At 41.9% G+C, this 9,900-nt stretch overlaps 1 pseudogene; it reads right to left on the reverse strand.

The window, feature by feature from the left end:
- Window positions 1–432: 432 nt before the first annotated feature.
- LOC102761311 lies at window positions 433–1,275 on the reverse strand (annotated as a pseudogene).
- Window positions 1,276–9,900: the final 8,625 nt, after the last annotated feature.

Below are 9,900 nucleotides of genomic sequence, written 5' to 3' on the forward strand. Positions count from 1 at the left end.
CAAAGCAGCTGCCAAATGGTGTGGGGGGTGGGGGAGGGCAGGGGTTAGCACATGAGAGGACCTGAAACAAGCAGCCAAAAGAAGGGAGTGGTAGGAAACTGCTCCAGGCTCAGGAATCGATGGCAGTATTGGGGGCTGGGTGGACAGATGCACAAGAAGCAACACCAAATACGTCTCCTGCTCAGCAGTCAGTGGCCCGGGAGGAAGAGGACCCAGGAGGCAGTTGAGGGAGCAAAGATGGGGTCCTAAAGGCGAGTCTCTGGAGGCTGGATCAGCAGAAAGAGTGCACACTTCACCCCAGTGATGAAACACAACTCTGAACCCCAAATGGGGGAGGTGATGAATGGGGGAAGGTGATCCTGACTGAGGGTGGTGGAACAGCTTCACTGTAGTCACAAGGACTCCCTCCAGCTCCACTGGGAAGGCACAGTCTCACAGAGGAGGTCCATTGATGTGTGGGTGGTAGAAGGCACAGAGGTCCTCATATCGACAGAGGCCTTTTTTAGCAAAGTGTCAGCAGACTGGGCCGTTAGATTTGTCTTCCATAACCTGGGGTCATCCTCGGGGAAGGCAGGTATTTTTGACATATGACCAACTTTTGAGCCTTTGAGGGTGCCTCTGTTCTTTGTGAAAGCCTCCTTGGTGGGGACTACTTGGTCTGGCCCAGGAAAAGGAGGCTCAGCACTGACCCCCCACCAACCATGACTATGTGGGCAAGACCTGGGGCCTAAGCCTCCCCAAATTGGGCCTCTGCCTTGGGGAGGAGGTGGGAGACTCAGCAGTGATGGAATCATCAGTCCCCTTGATCCTGGGTAGACCTCTGCAAAGAGAGTCTATTCTTTTGTGTCTGGCTCCTTTTGTTCAACATCATGTTTATGAGATTCATCCAGGTTGCCTATAGCAGGAGTTTGCTTGTTTTCATTGTAGTGTAGTATCCCATTGAGTGCACACACACACTTATTTATCCATTCTACTGATGGTGGACATGGAGGTGGGTTCCAGTTAGGGTTGACTTGTGGTCACCAGGCTTTCCATTGACCATGGGGGGAGGGCCCAGAAGGTTGGGTGGTCCTGCAGGCCGCCCGTTGCCTTTGTCCTCAGCCTCCTCCCACTAGGGCATCTGGGGTGGTGGCTGCAGCTAAGTTTGTTTCTTCTGTTTCAGCCTCATGGTGGCAGTGATGGCTGCAGCGGCCTGGTGGACTCTTTGCATGACTTTAGGGCAAATTTCTAATTGTAGCATTACACTACCAGCGAGTTGGTAGAATTAAACTGCATTAGCTATTACCAAATTCTCCCTGGGAAACATTGTATCAAATGAATACACCACTAACCAGGTAGGAAAGGTTCCACATTTTTATTATAAATATCTCTCTATATAAAAGGCTAATATGCAAAGTGTCCCCTCAGGAGTTCAATCACGAGAACAGGAGTTCAATCGCTCACTATGATGTGCACTGACCACGAGGGGGTAGCACGGAACATGGCGGTGGCTGGGGAAGGGCACTGAGGGATTGAGGGAAGGAGAAGGGGGGAGATGGGGAATCTGACCAACCAGCCCTGATCACCAGCCAGGCCTAGGGACCCTACCAATGCACGAATTTCATGCACTAGGCCTCTAGTATATAAATATATGTTTTTTATTATAATGAATTCTCTTCAGATTTTCAATAATGTGCATTTTATATTTATTTGTCACTTACTGAAAGTTGTGGTTTTACTCTGATGTTTTCACAAAAGTGTTTGTGGATAGTATCTCCATCCTTAATACATTTTAAAAAAATCTAAACCACATCTCCTATTTTCCTTGCACAAGGACATCTTTTCCTATTATGTCTAGTGGCTTTAGTTACATATATTAAAAATTGAACCCTAAAAATCTTAATTTCTAGCAAAAATGAAAAAGTAAACAATTGTGAGCTGTCTGTTGCACCAGCATTCTATAGATTGGCAATTTATGAATATTTTTAGACATTAACCAAAGTCAGCCATTATCCCAAGCTATTTTTCTTGCTGACAAATTTTGTAAGGATAATACGAACTTATCTGACCTTTAGTAGACCAGGTAGAATAAAATTATTATATTTAAGGCTGATAACTCTAAAAACATGCCTGTTTTAATTATGCTATCAAACATAAACTTTTGTTGTTTTTGTTGATCCTCACCTGAGGATATTTTTTCATTGATTTTTAGAGAATGGAAGGGAGAGGGAAAAATGGAGAAAAACAGATGTGAGAGAGACACATCGATTGGTTACCTCCTGCATGTACCCCAACCAGGGCCAGGTTACCTGCAACCAAGGTACCTGCCCTTGACTGGAATTGAACCTGGGACCCTTCAGTCCGTGGGCTGATGCTCTATCCACTAGCCAAACCATCTAGGGTGTAAACTGGGTTTGATACCAGATACTTCCTTCATTGTGTGAGCCTTGCATTCATTTGGGTTAGTTTAGATTATATTTCTGTGAAATGTAATTTATATAAGCACTTAATTTTCTTTAAGTCAATTAAATAGAGCTCTTTTACAAATTAATTTTGGCATTATCATCCATAGATAGAAATAATACCATACATATACAGCACAGATATGTAGATGCACATAAACATACAGAAAGACACAGAGAACTTATAGCTTCTGTTTTTAAAATTACTGCCATGAATCAGGTACAATATCACAAAACTCACTAGTTATAACAGAAGTTGGCTCTACATTGTTTTTTCTTGTAGATGGAATAAGTTAAAATTACCTGCTCAGATGGCTAAAACTTTTTACTAATATTTGGGGAGAAGGCAAATAATTTTTCTTTCACTTAAGTTTCCAATGACCTTTCCCACTTTTGTTCTTTTTTTTGATAAGAATTACCTCCCTGAAGTTGGTACTTTAAAGAGATGAACTAGATAAGAGCTAACATTTACATCTCAAAGGCACAGGGAAATAAAGTGAGTTCCTCTAAGGAAGACTGTTTTCTTAAGGCCATGGGTGGATTTTGAACGGCCTCTAGAGCTGCATTTCTAGTTGTGCAAAAATGTGTCAGATAAGGACAGCTGCTCTCAGTTCCTCAAGGAATTAGGTTGCAGCCTAAGTCACATCATAGGTTGATCTACTCACCCAACTACATTACCTTCAATTTGCTTTTTTATATCAGGGAGAAGATTTCCAGCTAAGATGGCAATCAAAAGGTTTCTATGTTCTAGATTTAGAGCTCTTTGCCTTTGGGATGTTTTAGCAAACCTTTCCACAAAGGCTTCAGAAGGTTCCCACCCCTAACCCTCAACATGGTTTCACTTTACCTTAGGGGAGCAGAATGGAAAATGTCCTATACAGTTTTGAATAATTTTAGTTCCCCTGGCTGTTTAAGGAAAATAATATAGAAGTTTACCCAAAAATCCTCAAAGTTTTGTCAACTCTGAGAGAGGCCCATACAGGAGTCCTCCTTTGGGAGTAGATATGTGGGCATTCAAAACAGTGTTGAAAATTTGCATAGCCTCTTTGGGAAATCTCTTTTCTAGTGTCCCAGTTGATTACAACTGAGACATTGACCTCTGGGCCAGTGGTTAATGATCGACCCCCAGAAGGATGCCAGGTGGAGACCCAGGTGTTATTTAAGTCTCTGGCCTTGGAGCTGTTGTATCTGTAAGGGTAAAGTTTTGCTGAACTTTTGTTTACAATCTTGCATCTTTAAATTTTCATTAGCCTTTTGCAATCAATGTTTTAATGAAGCTATTTTAGAATTTTGAAGCACTTTGGAAGCTTCTGTATACCAATAAAAAATAGGTATCTAATTTGGTTTAGATACCTAAACCCAACTGTTATTATATATATATAAATATATATATTCCATTGATTTTTTAGAGAAAGAGGAAAAGAGAGGAATAGAGAATAGAGAGAGAGAAACATGAGAGGAACATCATCAATGAACTGCGTCCTGTAAGCCCCCTACTGGGGATTGAACCCGCAACCCTGGCATGCACCCTGACCTGGAATGGAACCCTGATCTCCTGGTTGAGCGTTGACCCACACCAGCTGGGCAGGATCTCTTACCATCAAGCACACTTTTTAGGTGAACAATCTTCTCTAATTGCAACATTCCCCATAATAGCCATTTAAGTTTGTTTTTGGCAAACAAACAATTTTTATAGATATGTATAGCTTCTGGGACCAAATCTCATATACATAAAATAAGCAGGTTTCCCAGAAAATGGTATGCTCCACTTTTTGGATTTTTGAAGAACCTATTATTATTATTATTATTATTATTAGCTAAGCCTTTGGGTCTTTCAGAGCCAAAATAATACCTAAAAGAGAAGTACCACTGGATTGTGAATTATGTGATATTTTACAGTCTATCTCATTTGCATGAGGTTGACAGGCCACTTGGTGTCAAGCTAACCCATTCTGTGACCAAGTTATCCTAACAGAGTCTGGGTACTCTAACAGCTTTTAAATGCTTCCCTGATGCCCACCATTTTTTTTTGTGGCTTTTTGCTTTCTGAGATCCCTGCTGGCAATAGCCTTTATTGCATGTGCCTATTAACATATCAACAGTAACCAGCAAATTAGGCACTGGGGAATGGATTGAACCAGCAGATCCCAAGGAGTGGGGATTGCAGAAGGATTACAAATGGGGAAATACAGCTGCACCAGTGTGGTATCTGGGGACAGAAACAAAGGTTAGGGTTTACACATGACCTCAGACTACCACTACTTCCAGCAATTCCCAATGTAGAAGTTGGGACTGGGGAAAAGACAGAACCTGCAGACCCCCAAAAAGAGATTGGGGCCTGGACTGAGTTTGCTGACAAAAAGGGAATTGGGACTGGGAAGCCAATTAGATCAGAGCCAGAAGGAACTTACCCACAACCCTCAGAAATGGCAAGAAAGACACAGAAAACTCAAAACCTATGTTTCTCATTGTCCCCAAAGTTATCAGCAATTCACTTCAGATTCCACTATTACCACCAAATCTATTAGAAAATGAAATTCAACTGAGCAAATTTGAGAATCTCATTGGCTTTTTTCAAGGATTCATGAAGCAGGTAGCATCGCATCTACCAAACAGACAAGAGATCTGAGAGCTGTACAAAGTGGAAGGCTTTTAAAGTCAGAAAGAAGGGGAAAGGAAGTTGAAAGATTAAATTGAGGCAAGATCACTTTAGGGGAAGGAAGAGGTCTACCAGGCGATTAATTCCCTGGTGTTGAGCATGAAATTCCAGATTGACTGGTTAAACATTACATTTCTGGGAGAGGCTGAAACTGTAGTTAGATCAGGTATTAAGTTTTGGTTTGCTGATGTGGGGCTTAGCACAAGTGACTTCATTTTGGGTCTGTTTCTCTCAATACTGTCTTTCACTGATAACATGTGTGTTGGATGTTCATGAACATTTTACTTTTATGAGCCAACATATTCATACATTCAGTTATATCCACTTAGAACTCACTTGGAGATATATGTGGAATAATTTATTTTTCTGAGATTGATGTTTGCGTTAAAATATACCATTGAAACCTTCCTATTCCGTGACAGTGTGTATAAGGATTGAATGAGGTTAGTATTTCCTGGCAGGAAGAATATAAGAAAGCCAAAATTAGACAAATGTTTTATCTGTCCTTCATGTTAACAAAATGGGTAAGTAATAGCTATTTTCTTTTGAAGATAAAAGTCAGAAATTACTTTCGTTTAGGACTGTTGATGTGTCATGTTGGGGAGAAAAAATGTTCCATTCTTACCTTCTAACTTTCTTTAGCTGGTCTAATAATCAAGTTGTCATAAGACAGATTAACAAGAGAAAAACTAATTTCGTACATATGGGAGCCCCCAAGATATAGGACCCAAAAAGCAACCAGGTAATTGAAATTTATATAATATTCTGATCTAAGCAAAGAAGTGGGGTCTGGGGACATAAAAGGGAGGAAGACTATGCACAGAAAGGTGAAGGATACTGGAAGACAAAGGTGGCAGATAAGTCTCTTAGGTGAAAAGGGTCTGCGATAATAGCTCTCTTCCAGATACAGGCTCCCTTCCTGATGGAAATTTAGGCAGTTGAGGGGGAGTAAAGAGCTTTCCCTGAACCTACTGGTTCTTGATTGGCTGTAGCTCAAAATTATCTTCATGCCAAAATGATGTATTTTGGGGTGGGAATTCTGCTCTCCTTCAATCATATGGGGAAGTTTAGCTATTTGTAATATCCTACAGAAAGGGAAGCACTCCAGTCTCTTACCTTACCAACTTGTCAGACAGGTGCTAAAGGCAAAGCAATGGTTTCAATGTCTTCTGGGATCCATGATTCTTAACTGGAGGTGATTTTGACATCTATAGGACACTAGCAACGTCTGCATACATTTCAGTTACAACTGGGGAGGGGGCCACTCCTGGGATCTAGTGGGTAGAACCCAGAGATGTTTCTAAACATCCTACAAAGCACAGGATAGCTCCCAAACAAAGAAATGTCTGGCCCCAGATGTCAACAGTGCCAATGCTTAGAAATACTGTCTCAGATGGGAACCTGCCATGGGGACAAAAAGCAAGTAGGACTCCATCTCTAGAGACTCACCCAGCAGAATCCAGGCCTTTCCCTGAGGCTTCACACTGAGACAGGCACCGTAGGTCTTGTTTTCCATGAGCTCTCACCTGAGGTGGGCCCACCTACTCCGCGATCTACATCTCTAGTTCTGAGCATGCTTGAGAGTGCCAAATGTGTGCTAAGCTCTGTCCTTCACTTTATAGCATTGCCCCATTGGGTGTCACCAAGACAATGAGGCACATGGAGATTTCTCTCAATATTAATGAATTATACCAACCAACAATTTTCTTAACTTGAATGACTCAGATGAGCATTTTTGTTTGTCTTCCTTTAGTATTAAAATGAGTTTAAATCTTTTAATTACATTTTAAATATTAATATTTTAAGTATATGTGTAAACATGCATTAAGATTCTCAAACAGAAAAGTTGAGGAAGCACATGAAGTGAGCCTGCCATCTTGCTATCTTCCTGGTATCTGGGGTAGGATGGGATAAATTTCTTACAATATTGGAAGAGACTGAATGAACCAGCTCAGGATGCATTGGGCCTTCTGGTTGACCTGCAGATATAGGCACTCTAGCAGTAGCTGCAGGAGCTGGATCTGGTGGTAGATTTGGAGCAAAGCCAAAGGCTGCTGAAATCCAGTTTTACCAGGACCAGAATCCCTTAAGGAGGCCTCCCTTTATACCCACAGCACCTTCTGTAAACTTGAGAACTGCACATCACATTCATTTGTGCAACTTGGCAACATAATGCTCATACCAGACTTCACCCCAGACCTTTTGAATTGGAGTACAAGAAACAAAGTCACCTGGAGTGACACTGATATTCAGACAGCATCAAGGACTCTTGACCTGGCCAACATCATTCTGCTTCCCACAGAGATTGTGATAGTGCATACATAGTTGCAAGTGTCAGTAAAAGACAGAAACAAATCATTTCCAAGTTAAGAATTGGGGGCAAGAGACCAAACCTCCTTTTCCATTTTGATTTTCTGCCTGTGGTCCTTTGTGGCTGAGAAAGGGGTCTTCACATCTTCACACTCTGTCTAACCACAATCCATTATCACCTCATTTAGTCTTCTGTCTGGTAGACCCACATGCCGAGCACCTGGGACAATTCCTTGGCCCTTTGACCCTAGAAACTTCTTGATCATGGCTCCCAAAATCCAGCCAGTCAGACACTTAGAGCAAATAGAACAAATGTGTTCTATTTATTAGAAATGAAGACTCACTCACACCGTGTCATGTCTCCTTCTCACTATGGGGTACGTTCTACAGAGAGGTGGCCTATGGCAGAAGGAAGAGTAGTTCCTACATTTTAGTGACAAAGACCCAGCCATTGGCAGTTGACTAGGAAAAAAAGAATCCCCACATTTTTCTCTCTGACATTTTGTAAATGGATCACCTCCTGCTTTTGAAATTGAAGAAAAGTGTGTCCTGAACCATGACCATCCAAACACAGTAGCAATGTGGCTTCTACCTCATGGGGAAAAGAGCTGCCAGAGCCACCATGGTTCTGTATGGGGAGAAGTTGAGAAACATTTAGTAAAACTACTATTTTGACATTGAAGCTAATAATTTGACAATTCAATGTTGCTGTTTTTTCTTCTGGAAACTCTTGATTTTGGGCTGTAAAGTTGCCACAGACTGAAATAGAAGAGGAAGAGGCTACAAGAAGAGGACACTGTGGTTCAGAGGACATTAATTCTAAGGATTCATTAAAATTTTGGTGACACAAGCCATCAGATGCTTGCAGACAAGTGTTGTTATTGGAAGTTCAGTGTTATCATGGCTAAACCATTGCCACGGAATCATTTTGTGTTCCATCGGCCTACTTAATGGCTTCACGTGCCCGTTCATCAAGCAGGGTACCAAATTCAGACTTGTGAAAGGGACTCAAGGCCTAGCTGATGCTGCATATGTTTTCATTTCATTTCACTGAGGTTTTCCACCTGCCCTTGTGTCATGAGATTCTGGATAAGTCGTAAGTCCTAGAAAGTCCTAATTAGGCAGAACTATTATTTGATACGTCTCAGAGTCTGGCTTTAACTGGGCCTACTGTACAGTGATTGAAGCTCTCTTCCCTTGCTTTCCAATTTGCTGCTAATCAAGGGAGACGGCTTACAGAACCAACCCCCTCAGTTGTAGGCAGTGCTAGACCAAGATAGGCTTTCTCACATGGGTCCATTCAGCCAACAGAAGCCCCTTCCAGCCAGCAGGTGTCTGTTTTCCATATAATACCACTAGATTTTCAAAGTTGTCTCTGGAAAGTAGTTTAGTTTAATAAGGAGGAAAGTTTATCTCTGATTCTTTTGGTAGACAGTAAACCATTCTAGATAGTATTCATGTAGGTGTATATTTTAATTAAGATATAGCTAGTGCTATAAAAAATAAACTCCTAAATACGTAATGTCTCCAACACAATATAAATTGATTTCTTGATCATATAACTGACCAAATCATATGTTCCTCATCAGCGGAGGCAGCCTTGACATTTTCCACACATGGCTTCCAAGGTTGCACTCCTCATCTCAGCATAGAGAAATATGTGAGGGAGGTTTCTATGGGCAGGCCTGCAAGAGTCACTCATAATTTTCACTCACATTCAGCGGGTTGGAGACCTAACTGCAAAGGAAACTGGGAAATGTAGTCTAACTATGAATGCAAAAAGAAGATGAGACTGAATTTTGGTCATCTATCAATCTCTGCCACTGGCTGTATGGTTCAATTGGGCAGAACCATTGCCTCCTGCACCTGATACATAGTTGACACTCAATAAATGTTTGTTGAGAATAAATAACATAGTGGAAATACCATGGGTTTCAAAATCAAGAAGAAAAAAAATGGAGAAAGCTTATTGTGGTGACATGGGACAGTGCCATGCCCTCAACAGAAAAGCCATGTTCAGAGTGGCTACACAAAGAGCCAGGCTGGAGGGCTCCATGCTGCTTCTGTGTTCTGCCTGCTTGTCATACCAGACATAGGGTGTGGGGTGTGGGGAACCCGAAGGCACAGTGCTCTTAGGGAGAAGTCAGGGTCAGGACCTCTTTGTCCCCCCTCTGCTGGCATCTCCCCTCCCAAGCATGCCTCACCACCTGCTCCAACCCCTCTTCTGCCTGAGCCCTGGGCCAGGATCTCCAATGAGCCTTTCAGTGTCCTTTTGTTTTGTTTTCCCCATAAGTGGGACAGGGTGGCTGGGCAACTGGGGTTGGATGTATTCTTTCTTCTCAGGTAGGTTGGACTCTGATAAAATCCCAGCACAATGGGCTCTGTAAGACCATTTTTTAAAAAAATCCTCATCTGAGGATATTTTTCCATTGATTTTAGAGAGAGAGGAAGAGATAGGAACAGACAGAGAGAAACATCAATGTAAGAGAG

This window comes from Myotis davidii, unplaced genomic scaffold, assembly GCF_000327345.1.
Source record: "Myotis davidii unplaced genomic scaffold, ASM32734v1 scaffold135, whole genome shotgun sequence".
Lineage (NCBI taxonomy): Eukaryota > Metazoa > Chordata > Mammalia > Chiroptera > Vespertilionidae > Myotis > Myotis davidii.